The 19441-nt window shown below is 40.6% G+C and overlaps 1 protein-coding gene across 1 annotated transcript in view; it reads left to right on the top strand.

Annotated features, from left to right (window-relative positions):
• The first annotated feature begins 3462 nt into the window (after window positions 1-3462).
• Window positions 3463-19441, top strand: part of peli1b (pellino E3 ubiquitin protein ligase 1b) — a 47476-nt gene continuing 31497 nt past the window's right edge. The window contains exon 1 of the mRNA XM_026191019.2: window positions 3463-3891. The gene's annotated coding sequence lies outside the window, so the exon portion shown is untranslated. The remainder of the gene's footprint in view (window positions 3892-19441) is intronic.

The raw sequence follows: 19441 nt of genomic DNA on the forward strand, positions 1-19441 counted from the left end.
AAGAGTTATTGAGATGTCCTGTATCAGTCCTCGTGGCAGCAGAGATAAATAAGTGGCTAAAAAATAGATAGATGTAAATTGTTTCACTTTTCCCCCCCTTTTTTATATTATTTCATAAAACATATCGTTTTAGACACACCTTTAACTGATATATTATTCTATACTTATTCTGAATTTCCTACAAACTGTGTATGGTCGTTTCCCCTTCATAAGATAAGATAAGATAAGATAACCTTTATTAGTCCCACACGTGGGAAATTTGTTTTGTCACAGCAGGAAGTGGACAGTGCAAAAGTTATGAGGCAAAAATTAGAATACAATAAGAATAAATACAGTACACAACTGTACAGAATAGAATAAAATAAAATACTATATACAGTAGAATAAAATAAAATAAATATACAATAAGATAAAAATAGAATACAAATACAAATACTATATACAACTGAGTAAAAATACAACGATGACAGAAAGGATTATTGCACTTAGTATTATTGCATATGTATGGATGTGTGTGCTTGATCAGTTAAAGTCTTTATTATGGAGTCTGACAGCAGTGGGGAGGAAAGACCTGCGAAATCTCTCCGTCCCACACCGTGGGTGCCGCAGTCTCCCACTGAAGGAGCTGCTCAGTGCTGTCACAGTCTGCTGCATGGGGTGGGAGATGTTGTCCATCAGGGATGACAGCTTAGCAGCCGTTCTCCTGTCACTCACCACCTCCACTGGGTCCAGAGGGCATCCTAGAACAGAGCTGGCCCTTCGGATCACCCTGTTCAGTCTCTTCCTGTCCCCAGCAGAGATGCTGCCGCCCCAGCAGACCACGCCATAAAAGATAGCAGAAGCCACAACAGAGTCATAGAAGGTCTTCAGGAGTGGGCCCTCCACCCCAAACGACCTGAGTCTCCGCAGCAGGTACAACCTGCTCTGCCCTTTCCTGTAGAGGGCGTCTGAGTTATGAGTCCAGTCCAGTCTATTGTTCAGATGAACACCAAGGTACCTGTAGCTGTCCACAGCCTCAATGTCCATACCTTGGATGTTCAGTGGTTGCAGTGGAGAATGCTTGTGCCTGCGGAAGTCTACCACCAGTTCCTTGGTTTTACTGGCGTTGATCTGGAGGTAGTTCAGCTGGCACCAGTCCACAAAGTCTTGGGTCAGACCTCTGTACTCCTTGTCGTCCCCATCAGTGATGAGGCCGACTATTGCAGAGTCATCAGAGAACTTCTGCAGGAAGCACTGGGTGGAATTGTGGGAGACGTCTGCAGTGTAGATGGTGAAGAGGAACGGAGCCAGAACCGTTCCCTGTGGGGCCCCCGTACTGCAGACGACCCTGTCCGACACACAGCCCTGAGTCCTCACATACTGTGGTCGGTCGGTGAGGTAGTCCAGGATCCAGGTAGTGAGGTGATGGTCCACTCCAGAGTTCACCAGCTTGTCCTTTAGAACCGAGGGAAGAATGGTGTTGAAGGCACTGGAGAAATCAAAGAACATGATTCTCACAGTGCTTCCAGCGGTCTCCAGGTGAGCGAGGGAACGATGTAGGAGGTGAATGACGGCATCATCCGCTCCAATGCCAGGCTGGTAGGCAAACTGAAGTGGGTCCAGTGATGAGCTTATTAGGCGCCGAAGCTGAGCCAGGACCAACCGCTCCAGGGTCTTCATCAGGTGGGATGTCAGAGCCACCGGCCTGTAGCTGTTGAGGTCCTTGGGGCGTGAAGTCTTTGGCACTGGTACAACACAGGAGGTTTTCCAGAGCTGTGGGACTCTTCCCAACCTCAGGCTCAGGTTGAAGAGGTTGAAGAGCGGGCAAAAAATAACAAAGAGTTAGTATGAGTTAGTATACTATATGAGTATAGTCTTAGACCATAGCTTGTATATGACAGATGTATGCAGCCACTATTGCTTGAGCCACTGGTTTTATATTCCTAATCTTGAAGCCATTAGCGATTTAGCCAGTTAGCAATTTAGCCACCAAAATTTTGGCTTTTACACATAAAGTAAAGAAAGCAAAGTGAAAAAAAAAAAAAGCCAGAAGTTAGCAGATCTGGATTAGAAAGTAGTCCATTAAAATACTTTAAAGTCACCAGCAGAACAAACACAGTGGTGTTGTCCAGTTCACTGTCTTGAATTAGGGGAGCCTAGCAAACACTGGCCTGTCAGAACATCTGTCAGTCTAAGCCGCCAGTATCTATATCAGCATTAATGTTATGGACAGGTCTTGGGGGTCCAACCTGTCCATAAAGGTAAAGTTAAAGGTCATGGTAAATTATGTTAGTTTGGTAATGAAAAGACCCACAAGGCAGATAAGCTACTGTATCTTGAGATTAACTTAATTATTTGGTTAATAGTAGTTTAGTTCTTCTGCAGCAATCAGTATAAAATCAAGCACCTGGCCATGCATTCTAACTTTTCAAACATTAGTGAAAGAATGGGCCATTTTAAAAAGCTCACTGAATTCGTGTGTGGTACTGTAACAAGTAATTTGGTGAAATTTCTTCCCTCCTAGATATTCCATGATCGATTATGTGTTATTATGGCAACGTGAAATTCAGGCACCAAGTGGAAGACAATGTAAAGTTAAAGAGCGGGGTTGCCAGCTGCTGGGGCACATATTTCACACAGTTCAAAAACTCCTCTGGCATTAACATCAGCACAAAAATTGTGCACCAGGACCTTGATGGCATGAGTTTACATGACCAAGCAGCTCCTGTACATGTAAAGTGTTGGTGGCCCAGTATGCTTGTCCGTATGATGTAGTTTCACTTAAAAATTTCAAAACAAATGGAAATGCGGTGACGATATTGTGCGCTAACAGTCAACTGTTGTGTCTGTGTGTGTGGTGAGTTCATATTTTCACACCAGGAACTAGAGATAATGTCTCTCCTGCTTGTCTCCTGCTTTGCAATCAAAGACAGAGGTTTCTGCACTTTAGTAACTGAGACTAGATTTCTCTCTAAGTCTGCTATCCATGTTCAGTTGTAATTATTTTTTGTTTAACTTTGACCTAGTGTATAGGTTTATTAATCATAGGACTGAACCTTACTCCTATGTGTAAATTTAACGGGTCTTGCTGCTTATCATAATTTATAACCTCAGCTTTGTGTGAGTAACAAAGTAAATACTCTTTCCTTTTTTAAAAAAAAAGAAAATGGAAAAGCAATGCTACTTGAGCTAAAGGCCGCCCTATCGCCCTTGTTGCCCGTCCAGTTCATATAACTGGATAAATTAACCCAGGATAAATTAACAAGAAATAAATTATCTGCATTCCCAATATCTGTAAACCTGAAATATTGCTATATATATATATACATATCTTTAACTTACGCTAATAATTGTGTAAACTGAAAAGCCTGACAGGTCTCGTACAAGTTGGGGGAGGTAAAACTTCAAGTCCCAGGATGCTGTGCGGCGGCGTCACTCTCACTGTCCCCGCCTACAGCGCACGCTCGCAGGCGGAGAACGGGCAGAACGGGTCGGCTCCGTGTTTACGTTGAGATGCTCACAACAAAGGACAGCGCACCGCGGAGAGGCTGTCATTTAAAATAAAGAGAAAGCACCGTGGATATTTTCTCTTACGGTGAGCGTCTGCAATTCACGACTCCTGGAAGGGGAGAGCAAATACCAAAAAACCCTAATCTGCTTCCATTTTATTTATTTTTCCTACGTGATACGCTTTATTATTTTTTTTATTATTATTTTATTTTTTTAAGCAGCTAAGACGCGGAGAAATTAGGACGAAATCTTCTGCCGTTTTTTCCATGTTTTTGTTTTTTTCCTTCTGAGCCGGTGGGACGATAGCTAGCTCCTTAGCCTCTGCAAGTTGGTTGGAAGGCTAAGCAACTGAGACCGACCGCAGGCTCGGGACAATAAGAGGACCTCATCATTTATATCGCAGTGAGTTCGCAGGCCACCTGACTTTGCTTGATAATTAAAACAGCGGGTGTAGTGCGACAATAGCCATCCTGCTGCCCGCTAATAACTGTCTTTGTTCTGCAAACGGCTCCGGGAATGAACTGCTCCTTCATTAACGCTACTTTACCTCATTTGGTAATGTCCACTCACTCACTCACTTACTCTGCGAGTAAAGTCATGACAGGGAGTGCTGCAGCTGCAGAGCGCTGATCTTTGTCTCTCAGACGCACACACATATGCACCTGTTTTGACTGTGTGTTTATCTAAGTGGAAATCAGAGGCAGCTTCGCTAAGATACAGCTCTCTGCTTGGCATTGGCTGACTGTATCTTTGTGTGCAATGCAGGCTTCAGAGATGCAGGTATTAGTTTACATCCCATCCATCCTGGGTGCTGACCTGTCACAGGGAGGGGTGAGTGAGAAAGGGTACATTGCTTAAGCAAATGCACGGACTCTTTTGCCATTCCCAGAGCTTGATTGCGAGTTAATGACTTCCCCCCTCCTCTCCTTCTCTGTCTCCCATCTCATTTCACCTCTCTGTCTCCCCCCCCCTTCTCCTCATCTCTTTTTCTTTTTCCTTTCTGTCTGGTTTGGGTAGCTGGTGTAGATCTCACCACTTCCCTTCCCCTTTCTGGAAATGTCACAGAGAAGAGGGACGTGCATTAACACCATCTGCCCCTGATCTTACTTCCATTGTCTGCCTTTTATTGTGAACTCTAATGAGGAAATGTTGGCAAGTTGTAGCAGCCAGTGCATTTAATTTTGTCACTGAACCAACCCCACAGCTTTTTAAAATTTGTTTCAGAATAGGAAATTCAAATAATTATAAACTGTATAGTTCTATCACATTTTTATTTAATTTAAGCTTAAAAAGAAAGCAGGAAAGTAGGCTTTCAAAGAGTTCTAGCTACAGATGCATGGTGCGAAAAGTGTTGCGTATATAACGTGCTCTGTTGCAATCAGTTTTCTGCAAACATATAAGTTGTGCACAGTGTTATTGGGAAATATGGGTTTGTATCAGTGACCAAACACGTCTAGATCTGGTGTCTAGAATCAGACCCTGTATTATGAAGAAGATTTAAACAGTTCTCAGAATATGTCTTCATATTGTAGCAATGCTGATAACCGACCAAGCAGAGCAGCACAGGTTTTTCGACATGTTCACAATAAAGTGTGTAGAAACACTGATGAATGACAAATATTCAACAAGTATTAGGAATTTGAAAGCAAAACAGTTACTGCAGGCATTAAGCTGTTAAAGAACAGTGTCGACTGTTAGTCGTGTAAGTTTATATGCTTTCAATGTCATTGCCAAATAAAGTCTGACTACAATTAAAATTTTGTCCTCCACTGAATTTATGTTAGCGTAATGTTTGCTTTTTCAACTGTGACCTGACAGTAGGGGGACAAGACAAGAACAAACTAAAAAAAAAAAGGTTCATATTGGTGAATATCATTTGTAAATCTTTAGTAAACTTTATTATATAAATATATTATTATTACATTATATATGGAATTAAAAGAAACAAGAATTAAAGTTCTCTCAGCTGAGAATTGCTGTCATTTGTTGATGACTTATAGAACTAAAGACTTTTTAACTATCCATGCACCAAAGCCAGAGTGATCTCCAACGAATGGGGATTCTGTTTCCAAGAGCATTGATTGGTCAGTAGGTGGTGATTTTATACTTATCGATCCCCTGAACATAACAGAGGAAAAGGAGCGAACTGCTTTGTAACGCTGAAAATCCAGAGTTAAATCTGATTTCTTATCTCACTAATCCCTAATCCTGCGTCACAGTGCAGACCTGCATAAGAATCCTGCAATTCATCACTGCTATAAATTGTGGAACCTTCAGCTTCTACTGGGCCAGGATTTGTTGTGTAACAGAGGGGAGAGTGCAAGTATTGCATATACACGTTTGCACATTTACATAGGGTGTGTTGGCTACAGGCCCGAGTGTGTGTTCATGTTCTCAGCATGCTTTAGAGTCTCAATTTCAGGAAGGAAATCGGAGCTGTCGGTGTCAGACGGGAGTGCAGCTCTGATGTCTTAATGGAGGTTCAGTGCTGCCTGTATCCTTAGTTACCCAGTCTGTGGGGACACAGGGAGGCCTCACAGTCTCGCCTCGGTCTGGACTGGAAAAAAAAGGAATGAACCCTTTTCATCTAAAATGTTTACGTTTTTTAATTTCAATTAAATATTTAGCATGATTTTGTAGATGAACAGCTTCAGTAGCACCATGAAACTGTGCTAAACACCAACAGAATTACTAATGTGCTTACCCCCTATCGGCCTTTTAAAAGTGGCTTTCAATATTTGAAGAAGAAGTATGAGCAGTTGACTTTATGGCAGTTTTGGTAACGCATTTTTGTTTCTGTGAGGGATTTTGGATTCCCGAAGCCTGTTTGCATGATGAAATGTTGTCATTACGAAGCAAATGTTCAGAAATAGTTTTGACAAAACGTCTTTAGTGCGAAGATCAATGATAGTCTTTCACAATTAAAAGGAAAATTCTACATATCTTCCATATTTTTTCTGGGTGTGTTTTGCACTTAATCTGAAAAATACTGCTGCAGGAGATTTGTTACAGTACATTTTTAAAACATAGCAGCACAACATAGCGCTACATTGTTGTATTACTTTGTCAAGACAGCCTGATAAGTAGACTGTCGAAGATAAGTGGACAAATTGAATGAATGCGTTTATGTGAACTGTATAGAAGCCTTTTTATTGCACATTCACTCAGACAAATTAAAGCTGCCAATCATGACAGGATCCTTGCATTGAGTGATTATATTTGAGTTTCAAACCAACCACTCAGCCACTTGCCAAACATCTGTGTGCTGGCACCCTTTTAAACCTTAATGATACAGTGTGCTCGTGCTGAGAGGAGATTTTTTGTGTTTGCAGCGTTCTTTAAGTGTGCACGTGCCTGTGGTGTGTAGTTTTATCAGAGAGGGCCGATGAGCTCAGCGGGTGTAATCGTCGGTACAGCTGAGCGGCAGCTTTCCTCCCGCTGTGTGAGGAGCTTGGCACATTCCGCCCGGTCCGGCTTACACTCCCCTGGGCTGGTAAACAGGCTGAAGTTTGTGCAGGGAGATTACGTCTGTCATGGAAAGTGGGTCAGACAGTGGGCACGATTCTATGGCCTTGTTTCTGCAAGGTAGGGAGTAAAAGAGGAAGGGGAGCGTTAAACCACCAGCCATTTTCCATAGTGTTGCTTTAAAGAGCCTGCGCTTAGGGCGCTTTCCTTTTTTGCCAGAGTCACGGTTAGGTTCTTGTGCGTTTGCTTGCAAGGCAGTCATTTGTTGGTAGGCTGATCTGTTAAGGAGCTGTGAGGATACATGCTCAGTATGTGACTCATTTTAAAAAACAAATGACATTAAACAAGTTAAACCTAAGAAACAAATGGATCATTCCTTCCACTCATTGCAAGTGGTTCATTTCAGATTCAGACAAGCATTTGTATAAATCATATTTATGTGAGCAGCTGCCATAATATGTGCTTGCTTTTTGAGTCCTCATTTTCCTGAGATAGAACCAAGGTAGAGCCACAAATGCCACATATGCAGCTAATGCACCGGGTTAAAATAACCGAGTATCCTTTGAAAAGATTTGGGAGAATGCTGCTTTTGTGGATTGCATTTTGGGCAAGTGAAACCCAACATGAAACTGATTTGCCAGAACATAAAAACCACCTGCCTACTTTGTGCACGTTCTTCTTGTACCACCAAAGCAACTTATCCATTGGGTCATGGACACAGGATCTCTGAATGTTTCCTGCTGTGTCTAACACGGGGGTGTTGGGAGTGGAGCCTTTATTCGGTAGTAGCCGTCCTATTGTTGCTTAGTCGGATTTGGAATCTGGGAATTTAAAGGCCCAGATAAGACTATATAGTCTTTATTGTCTTCCTCAAGTTGGTCCTGTCCAGTTCTTATGGTGTTGCAGGTGGTAATATCCGGATGGGGGAGTGCTTCGCTGTGGGTTAAGGCTCAAGGTTTTTCAGCACATCATTGCATTGTAAAGAGAATATGAATGTTATTCACTTCACCTGGCAGTGGTTTTAATGCTGTGCCTGATTGCTTTATGGTCTCTTGAGTCTTATTATCTTAACACAAATAAAGATTTTATAGTGAAAGACAACAATTCAAGACATATGGGTACAGCAGCTGAAGAGAGTGCCTGCTTATGTCTTTGCTGACGCCAAGGTGCATGTGATGAGTGCTGTCTGTTTGTTTGTAAGATTAGGCAAAAGCTACAGGGCTCTATTTCGTTAATCTTACTGGAGCAGTGGAAAAGAAATAAATCTTTCTTTAAAATTGCACGAGAGGTGAAGGATAAGAGAAAGAGCTTAGGTTAAGGACGAGCTCGCCCAGTTCCCTTTTAGTTCTTACTACTTTTTTCAGACAATGTTGAGGACACAGTATACTTTTTTTGTTCTATATTTTTCTTACTTTTTATCTTCTACCATTAACCAATTTGTTACTCCATTCCTTTCCCTCACAAAGACCTTTTCTCTTGCTTTAAATACCTAAGTCAGAAAACTGAGGGTAGAGTGGAAACTGAAATACACTGAAGCTTTTTTGGCAGCTTTATTACTCTAAATTCATGAATAGGATCCTTATTTGTAAATGCTGATGGGGGGAAGAAATTCTGTTAATGTTGGGCATTTGCTGATACACTTTAGTAAAAAAAAATGCAGGTGTTGTAGATACTCGATGTGCAGTTTGTTACATAAAGACAAGGCCACTACATTTCACGTTTACCAAAGAGGCCGATTCATGGGAGAGCATGACCTTTTGACAGCTCTTATGCCCTGAATGGGCTGGGTTTCTCACCTTTGTGTTGTTGGCATGCCTTTTTGATGATAATGAGCAACACCTCTCCCCACACTCAAACCGCAGCCTGTTGCCACAAGAGCTTTAGTTTCTGTTTACATCACAATAAATTTTCACTTTTTATAGCTGAAACTGAAAGTACTGTTGAGGTTGTGTGTATATATATATATACATATTTTTTTTTTAAAGTGAAAGAGAACTTTTGTGCGATTATTAAGATAAAATCTCAGAGGTTTCCTGCTTTGCTATTAGTTCGGACAGGCGACTACAGCTGTTGCTGGTGATATCGGTTGGCACTTTATACTGCTGCACGCACATGCATGCTCATTTTCATATGCACACATGGGCTTGTAATTGTCAACCCCTCCTTTGATCGTGCTTGATCACCATTTCCTGCTTCACTTTTTAACCTTCCTGTCTCAAATGAGCTTGCGTGTGCATCGGACACGCAAACAGTTGAGTGTGTAACTTGTTGATGCTTTGGCCTGAGATTTCTGAGATATGCTATTTAAATAAATAATATATAAAAGTGTTGTACTATTTAAATTTTTGAGCAATGTAAAGTCTTTGTTTTAAATGTCTGGAAAGAGTAGCCAAACTAATACAGCTGAAGCCTGAATGGGGTATTAGGACTAAACGACAGCTCATTTAATTTGGCTGCCTTTCAACCAGGTGCAGCTCAATTAGACCTACACACGCCCTTCCCCTTTCCCTTTCTAGAGAAAACCAACCGGCACCAACACTTTAAGAAATGGATGGTGAACGGAAACATTAACCAACCAAAGGCACGCAACTGATGAGAACGTTTTCCCTGATGGTTGCTGTCTGCTTTAGCTTCTGTGGAAACGGGATGATTGATGCTATATACCTTTATAACATCTGTTTCAAACTACTAATTTACCTTTAAATACAGTAAAATTATTTAACTTAAATGTTTCCATCTTTCTAGTTGCTATAAACATTAATGTAGTCACTGTATAGTTGGTAGGCAAGCACCGTCCTCCATCCTTATTTTATTCCTGCACAGTTAGCATGAAGCACCCACAGTTTCATTGAACATGTACAATGACAATAAGGGCTATTTTTTTCTATTCTCTTCTATTCAGTATTGTTTTTCTAGATAAGAGTGACACATGCTGACCTCAATAACACTGAACTGGATGCAGATGAATCATTTTGAGCTCACAAATCACACACACACACTGTTTTCTGCTGTTGTGTGCATTTAAGAAGGTCACATTGGATGCCTCATGCAATCAAAACATGACATGACTATATAAGCATTTGGTGCTGATGATGTGGAGTCTATAAACACCCTGTGAGGACTTAACTTCTTGTGGGGAGAAAAAAACAACTCAGGTCAATGAGTTTGGTTCTTTTATGTTATTTTTTTTTAGGCTAGTATAAAAATAAGGAAATGCATTGAAAATCTGTGTTTCCGTATATTTAGTGACTCATTTTAGCATTTTTCACCACTGTCCTTGAAAATAACGCCATATTACATTGTGGATATCACCATGGTCATAACTTGTAGGTTAAGCTAATCATTTATCCTTGTTCCTTCCTGTCTCATGCTTTCTTTCCCGCCTGGCCAGGTTTGTCCTGGATATCATTCAGCTGCTTTTCTAGTGTGTCTTTTCTCTGGCGGTCGAATGTACTCAGGCTTCACTGTGTTGAATATGGCAGTAGTAGTCCTTGTTCTGCTCTGGGATCGACTGGCTCTGGAAATGTGTAACGCTCTCCATGGCTGCTTAGGGCTGCTTTTACAACTGCAGGACAGGAAGACGGAGTTGATCAGGAAATGCGACTGAATACATGTCTCATTTATTTTTTGTCACAAAATACTTGAATGAAAAAACCGAAAAATATTTAATAATTTCTTTACAACCACGCGTACCTGTAATATCTCAGGTGTCCCTATACAGGAAGTCTGGACCAGGTATCCATTTAAAAGGCCAGAGTTTGTGTTCTGAGAGTATTACTCAAAGTGGGATCAGCTGGCTTACTGGCTTAAACAAAAGGCAAGTTTAAGTGCCAAAGAAAGAAATCACAGGCACATCATAATAAAATTTAATCAAGAGAACTGAGACTGGATATCTAATACTACATTTGGAGAGAGTGATATAAACGTTGCATGGCCAATACAGCCTCACTCCTTTAAAGTCTTTGGGCCATTTTGGCAAAATCAGCTAAAGAACTTCAATTCCAGCAATCCATTCAGAGCTGGCATTGGTCGATCCTCTGATTTTCCCAGTTCTGTACTCCAGTTTACTCACGTACTTTCTATCATATCTTTCCGCTCTTAACTGCAGACATGTCTCAGCTTGGCCTTCATGATTATTTCAAGCACATTTCCTGTTTTTTACAGCTTATCCTTATTTACTGTGAAATTGCACGTTCTTATTTTCTCAATGAATCATTACCTTCATTATAAACTGTTACTATAGATTATTGAATTTAAACAAAGTCATCATCAGTTTAATGGATTTCAGAACTCTGAGTCGTAATATTCATATTATGGCTCCATACTAAACCGCTTGTTTGTGGTTTATAAGTGGCAGGGGCTTGGGGACGTCAGCCCATTTTGACACTCCCTCTTTGCAATCACTGGTTGCACTTAGGGAGTGAAAAGGTGGATATTCTCCTCGCCTTCCACTTCCTGTGTAAGGCTGTATTCGTCTGCCAGTAACTGTTGCTGGGGTCAAGTAACTTCCTAAGATGAGCTTCCCATTGATTGATCAAGAATCATCATTTCATCCATGTAAGGAGCATTCCTTATAGCTTGCCGATACACTGGTTCAGTTTTTGAAGGGTGGACATCCACAAGTCTCTTGTGGATGTCCACCCTGTCACCATAAACAGATGGGTGGGTATCTGGCATATCCTTAGCGTACACTTGTGTAAGTCCACACTTAATACGCCCTGCTCCATCTCTAAAGACAGCTTCCACTGTCGTGTAACTGGGCATTTTAACCCTTGTGTGGTGTTCGTATTTTTGTTACTCAGCCAGTGTTCATGGGTCTGGTGGATCCGCTAGAGTTTTGGCTTTCCAAATTAACACTATCAAACAATTTTATGTTAAATTACTCAACAGATGTTTACTTCATCCCAATTACAAGACATATGAACAGCAAACATGGTTAATTTTTTCCCTTTACCTTTGTTAGATCACATTTATGAATTAATGTGCTTCTCGTTTTTCTTTTATATAAAATGTTATAAATAAATCAGTTATAATCAAGTGGAGTGAGTGGAAAGACACAACACATTTACACGTGAAAAAATAATTAATTGTTTAATTTTTCTTTTGAAAAAAACTGAACACGGGTCTCACAGACCCGAACACCATACAAGGGTTAAAGATGTTTTCCTACTCTTCTGTGGTAGCATTCACTTTGTTTCCTCATCTTATCTGTCCCATTGATTCATGTTCTTGGGTTATTGTGCCCTGCCTTTTCAGCTTGTGACACATGTGGCTTGACTCTTATCTTTGTTTCCTCTTGCCCCTTCTGTGGGTTGTTCCTCCGTTTCACTGGCATCTTTCCTTGTTCCAGAATAGAGGGGGTAAACTGGGGTAGGTTTAGGAGCCTAGATAACTTGCTCCCAGTTCAGCCCTTGGCTTCTTGCTCAGGGGCTCCTGGGTTGTGTCCTCATTAAGCCTGCAGCCTATATCAAAGTCTCCCTCCAAAAAACTCCCTTTTGCTCCGTCGCTCATGTCTCGCTTTTTCCTAAGTGTTGCTATCGTCTTCCTTCTGAGCAGGCTTACAGGTTCTCTTCTTCTCCCCGCCTGCCTTTAGCAGTTTTTGCAGATAGGCAGGTCTGGCTTTTGTCTTTGGCGTTCAGGTAGATGTTTTTACTACCGCAAACCGTTCTACACCAGCAGCTGACTCCCTCCTGCTTTTTTGGGTTGTCGTTAAATTAGAAAACAAAACAGAACAGAAAAACACCTAGTTTTCCTCTAGTCTATTCAGACTTCTCAACTCTGCTTTAAAGATCCCTGGTTTATTACAGCAAAATGAGGAAAAGAACTTTAATTCCAGAGTGACGTTCACAGCTGTTTGCCGTTGGTTGATCCTTTGAGGATCCTATTTTTACACTATCCTTTTGAAGTCCTTCCTTTATGATGACACATTCCTTGCCATGAAACCCAGTTCCTTCTGAAACATGGCTTTTTATACTCTTTCTATCATACCCTCCCCCAATCTTTCTTAACTTCAGACCTGTCTACAAACATACCCTCTATGATTATTTTATGCAGACATACTGTTTTTCCACAACTTATCCTGATTCTTTATGAAACTGAAAATTCTCCATTTGCTCAGAGAATTTTAGTCATTCTTTATAAACTTTTACTATAAAACCTGAATTGTATCTTTGCAGTTACATATTTTTCGGAACTGTGGACCTGGCTTTGAAGTCCTGTATTTGCTGTTTGCGTGCCAGGAGCAAGGCGATATCAGTCCTTTTTGGTAGCAAAGATGCTCAACTTCTGGCACAGTCTAATCTGTATGTGTGGGAAAACCCTGGATGTTGTACAAACATTTACATTATAGACACATGAGGTTTAAAATTTAGAAAAAGTAAACATCTGAAGGATATGAAACATGAGGACATCATGTGTCACCAAACACAAGAGATTCTGATGACCATGAAGATAATGAAGAAAAAACATACTGCACAAACACACAGGTGTCAAAATTTTATATCCATGATTACATTTTGTAGTAAAGGTTTAAGTTTATTACCGTGATGAGTATCCAGGAAATAATGTACTTCAGTGTAATATCCTGTTCTGTAACTGTGATTATGACTGCATGCTTATGCTTGATTCCATGTTTTTATGGCCTGCTTGTATTAAGATGTGAGTACAGAACATCCTTGTTGTACACATGCGTCAGTGTCTGATTGCATGTACCGCACATGCAATCATCCTACATTATATGTCTGCCTCTGTGATCGTGTCATTTTTGCATGTCTAAGACCTTGCGTAGGTTTGTGTCTTGTTACACGTCCACCTACGAGGCTGTTTGTCGTCTGTGTGTATAGTCTGTGTTCTTCCCTCTGAATCTTTAATGAGACTGTAACTCGAACACCAGCCCTCCTATTTCTACCCCTGCCTTCTGTCATCAGTTATCCTCCTCCCGGTGCAGCTCACGGGAAAACCAGACAGTAGACCTTCCCTGAAAACTGAAAAAAGATACCTTAGTTCCACAGTGGACAAAGCAGCACAGGGGCAAACTGTGACAGTAACCATATGACGTTTTTTCTCAACATATTAACATGCAAGCCTGCCCGGCTTTTTTTATATTTTGTAGCAAAAATGAATTTGTGTTCGGCCCCATATGGAAAAGATATATATAAATCTAATAAAGTTTGTATCTGTCTTGTGTGAAACTTGTATGAAAAGCATAAAAGAGTTAAAACAGATATAAGATCCCTTGAAAAATTATATAAATGAAACTTGTATGTTTTGGATACTTCCTAAAACAATATATGAAAGTAATGAGAAAGTGGCCACTTTCATGAGTAAATTATATAAGCCTTATATGATTCACTATATGAAGTAGGCCACATCTTATGCAAGTCTTTTTAGGTTTTTTCTATTTCTTTTCCATATGGGGTGTTTCAAGGTGTGAATATTTGCTAGATGATTGTAACATGAAGATCTAAAGGTTTCTAGGTATTTGCTAGTGGAAAACCCAGTGCCCTCATAAACTGATGAATTGATAGCACCACAGGAAAACCTGAATAGTAGCTTGTGATGTCAAACATAGCCACATTATGTAGTATGAGACCATACTAGATTTCTACAAATGTCTGGCATTTGCTTGTCTGAAGCTTGTCTTGTATTAGAGGCCTTGAGGTAAAATTCATTTCTTCCATTTGCCAGACAAAATAGGGTTTACTGCTATAGTTTTTGGGAGAATCAAGGCTTATTTTAATTATTCTTAATTTAACACAGCTCAAGGTAGATTTTGGGAAGTCTGATTCACATGGATGTTATTCAGAAAAAAAAACAGGAAAACATGGGAACCACCTCTATTCTTTATTACTCATCCTGAGCTGCTTTTATTTGAGAGTAAAGATGCGGAAAGAAGGAAACACTGGGATGAGCCATGACACATTAGCCATGAGTCAGATTCACCTCTGTTCACAGTGGACTTAGTCTTCTAATATACCTAGCCTCCAGACAGTCCAACGCTGGTGTCCCACATTATAAGACCTTGAGCGGATCTTGTTTCCGTGGGGGCGCTCTTGGATTTTGTGGAGCTGCAGTCCATTGGGGCTTCTGGAGCAACCAATGGTTTGTTTTAATTATTTAATTAAGTTCTCAGCAGGAATTTGATGCCAGAGGGGTTTGACTCCAGTCTCCCATTAGGAATGGTGGGTGTGTGTTGCCATTTTATACTAGGCAGCATTTTTACTTTTGAAGTGAAATATGAGATGCTTTGTAAATGGATGTGCCATGTTCATGGTTAAAATTGGCCAGAGAGGTGTGAGATGTGTTGAGCTTGCAGCAGCATTTATGGGATGCTCCTGCATGTTTCCTTGTAGCTTTGCTTTATACACAGAGCCCCTTGACCTTTGATGCCATCTTCACCATGTTCACATATGCTTTCAGCAACACAGCTCAGGTTTACATTCCTCACCTTGTCCCTAACGTTCAAGTCCCCTTCCTGACCTGCTCCACATATTTCATGCCTGGCTGTTTGTAGCTGATGAGTGCGAGCATTGTTGTGGCAACACTTCCTCGGGTCAAGTGCTTGGCATCCGGCCCAAAGTGGATTATTGTAATCGGCCTTGTTAGCAACTACTCATTTTTTCCGCCATCGTCACAGCTATGGAAGATCCTCTTAAAAGTAGCTCGACGTGGCTTAATATTAGCCACTACAGTGTCTATGTAGACTCACTGTTTGAGTAACACCACATGGGAAATTGGTCTGCTTTGTGTAGAAGTTTATAAGGTCTCTGGTATAAGCTAATGGTTACTCCAGAAAGCCCAAACACCACAGAAAATGGATGTCTTCTAATATGTTTCCATAAAAAGGGAGGAAATTTAACTCTACCTCACATACAAAATGACAGATGGGCTGAAGCTAATTATTTTTTTATTTGCCATACTAGAGAGCATATGTGCACCATCCTGAGCTAGTCGTGTATGTCTGCTGCTTATTCACATTTACTTTAATGGTCTTTGGCTGAGTCTCCCTTCTTGTGTAAATCACAATTCTGCTCATCTTTCATGATTAAGACAAACAAAACCAAATGAGATCCAGTGAAGTCATATATTTTGCAGCAGTCAGTTACAATAAACTGATATATGAATATGAATATTCAGTTTTTGGTACCGGGAGCTTTTTCGGTTTTTGTTCGTCTTCCAATTGGTATTTATGGATGACACCTGGGTGGGCTTTTGTTGCATGCATGTAAACAGTGCATATGTAAATTAAAAGAGGGATACAGTGGCCAAAATACAGTCTCAAACCCATCTGCTGTCAGTAGATGATAAATGGCCTTTTTACAAAATTAATGAGCATTTGTATTTGGGCTATAAAGAACAGGAAGTCGTGGCCTACTTATTAATTATCCAGATATACACTGGCAATATTGAAAAGCAGGAAACACTGGTCTGATACATTAGGTGATAGCTGATGGGATTCTATTGATTGGGTAGTGATTAAATTATCCTCATGATGAGATGACGAGTAGACTTGCAAGCTTGAGGAGGAATTCACAATGACCCTGCAGTAAAACCTAGATCCTGGATTTTTTTTCTCTTTTGTTTTGAATTTCTTTAAATTTGTCTCTCTTTCAACGTTGGACTGCAAAGTCGAGGTTCACTGATAAATTTCCCAACCAGGCAGGATCAATTCAACATTTCAGTTTAAACCAGATGAACTAAAATGAGTCAAAAGACTTAAAATAATTTAGCTTGTGGGAATAACATCATATTATTTGATCTGGGCACACAACCACATGCAAACTTTTTGGTCTAGGTGTAAAATATGAGCTTTTAGACACCAGTTGACTGGACCACAACAAAAGACGATCATTTTTGGGTAACTGCCCTGTCTTTTGAGAAGCAGAACTAATATACAGAAAGAACATGTATAATTTGGACAAATTACAACTTATTGAGTTAAATTCATAGGAAAGAGACCACCAAAACTAAAAATGAAACAGAGGAGCTGTCCATGGATTTGCCCAATATATCTGTACAAAGAGTTTTGTAGTGTGTGCAGTATAAAGTTATAGTGTGTTGAGTTTCTGTTAAAGTGTGTTTTAGCTTCATTATTAGAAGTTAAACCTGGAGGTTAACTGAACTTGCCACCCTTTGTCTCCAGTTTCCTCTGAGCTGGACAGACTCGCTGTCTGCCTTACTGTGCCCACTGTTTTTTATCTTCTCCCTGTCGAGCAGCGTCATGGGGCTCATGTGATCCTAGCCTGACACTATGTGTTCATCCATCATGGTGTAAATACTGGACCACACACAGACGCACACTGGAGAGCACCTCCAGGGACCCCTGAACACGATAAGTGTGTGCCTGTCTGTGAGAGAGCAGGGAATTGGGACTTCCTGTGTGCATCGACACACTGGCTCGGTGTAAATCACTTTCAAGCAGGCCGAGCTGCAGGCATGTCTAATCCCAACAGAAATGATCCTATGGTCCTGTGAGGTCCTGTATTTCTTTAGCCTCAGAATAACATTGAAATTAAAATACATTTAAACCACTCCCAGCCATACAAACAGTAATTTTATTTCAGTTTTATTGCTGAAACTACCACTCAGCAGCACGTGTTAGGAATTCCCACTTTGACTGCTATTGATAATGCCGTCTTATCTCTGTGTGTACACCCAGCTGAGCTGTAGGTGATGTAATTCACACTACACTAATTTTCTGTAGCATTGCATCAGCCGTGAATTTCCCAGACACAAGGTCGTCTTGGATTATAGTTTCTCTGGATGGAAATAACTCTCATGTACTCTTTGGGGGTTTATTTTATGACCAGAAAAAATCTGTTTGATTAGAAATAAGTTTAATAGATAGAGAAATGGACTGATGATGAGCTAATTGTGAACATAAAAAATCTTTACATTAACTGTAAGAATTAAAATTTTACATTGTAGGAGGTGTTGTAGCCCTATTTCTTAAATCCAAGTCACACCACTGAAGGAGAGTGTGAGCAGCACGGAAAATTAACGCTTGGCATTTGCCAAGCGCAGGCAGATTTTGAGATTTTGTCTCGAAGCATCATCCAGTCAGTTTGGACAATAACCAGCGGTCCTCTGGAACATCTCTCCACTCTGTAAAAAATTTACTACTTTTGAGCAAGACTCTTCGTTACTCATAACATTTCAAAGCCTTCAATGTTCTGTTTTACATGTGGTCAGTCGTGCATGTTCTGAGAAAGCAGCGAGTAGAGATGTGCCAGTTAATGTACATGTTTGTATTGAACCATTAAGCTTATCTCACCTTTAGATAACAGTTAATAAGATAAAGTATTCAGAATGCATCTACAATTTGACTTGTGGGGTTTTTTTTTGTTTATTTTTAATAACACTCACCAGACAGGTTATTAGGTCCACCTGTCTAGTAGCAGGTTGGACTCTTTTGTCTTCACAGCTGCCTTAATTCTTCATGGAATTGATTTAGTAAGGTGCCAGAAAGGTGGACCATTTTGAATTTGATTTTGGCTTCGTGAAATGGTGAGGCATCCTGCTGGAAGCAGCCATGAGAAGATGGGTTTGGCATTTAAATGATGGTTAGTTGGTATTAAGGAGCCCAAAGTGTACTACGCCACCACCTGCAGCCTGAATTGTTGATGTTGGGTGGCTGTAGGTCATGAGGTAGAGCAAGTCTACTGATTGGAAGGTTAGAGGTTCAATCCCTGGTTCCTCCAGTCTGCATGCCAAGTATTTTTGGGCAAGATACTAACCCCAAGTTGCTCTCCAGTACATACATCGGAGTATTAATGTCTATGAATGTTAGTTAGGAAGCAGTAAAAAGCTTAGAAGAAAGTGCTTGTGTGAATGGGTGTGATTGGGTGAATGTGGCATGTTGTATAGAGTGCTTTGAGTACTCCGAGAGAGTAGAAAAGCGCTATCATGTTGTTTGTGCCAAATTCTGACCCAACCATAGAAACTGAAATGTGTGAACTGTAGCCTCAGTTTCCTGTTCTTAGCTGACCGGAGTGGTTTTGCTTCAACATTTAATGTGTGTTTTGTGTTCAGAGATGCTCTTCTTCATGCCCTGGTTGTAACAAGTGGTTATTTGAGTTTCTGCCAGCTTGAAGCAGTTTGGGCATTCTCCTCTGGCCTCTGGCATCAGCGAGGCATTTTCACCCAGAGAACTGCTGCTCACTGGATATTTTCTCTTTTTTTGGACATTTTCTATAAGAGTCCAAAAACCCTAGAGATGGTTGTGTGGGAAAATCCCAGTAGATCAGCAGCTTCTAAAATACTCGGATGCCATCTGGCATTAACGACCAATCATCTTTCCTCATTATTGTGATGCCCGGTTTGAACTCCAACGGGACAATGACTTTTGAAAATGACTATGTGTCTAAATGAACGGAATTGCTGCCATGTGATTGGCTGAATAGATTTTTTTTTTATCAGCAGGTGTACCTAAGGAAGTGTCTGGTGAGTGTGTGTCTATTCCTGATACAGTATTAACTGAGGGGCCCAG

Source organism: Astatotilapia calliptera, chromosome 13 (genome assembly GCF_964374335.1).
Source record: "Astatotilapia calliptera chromosome 13, fAstCal68.1, whole genome shotgun sequence".
NCBI lineage: Eukaryota > Metazoa > Chordata > Actinopteri > Cichliformes > Cichlidae > Astatotilapia > Astatotilapia calliptera.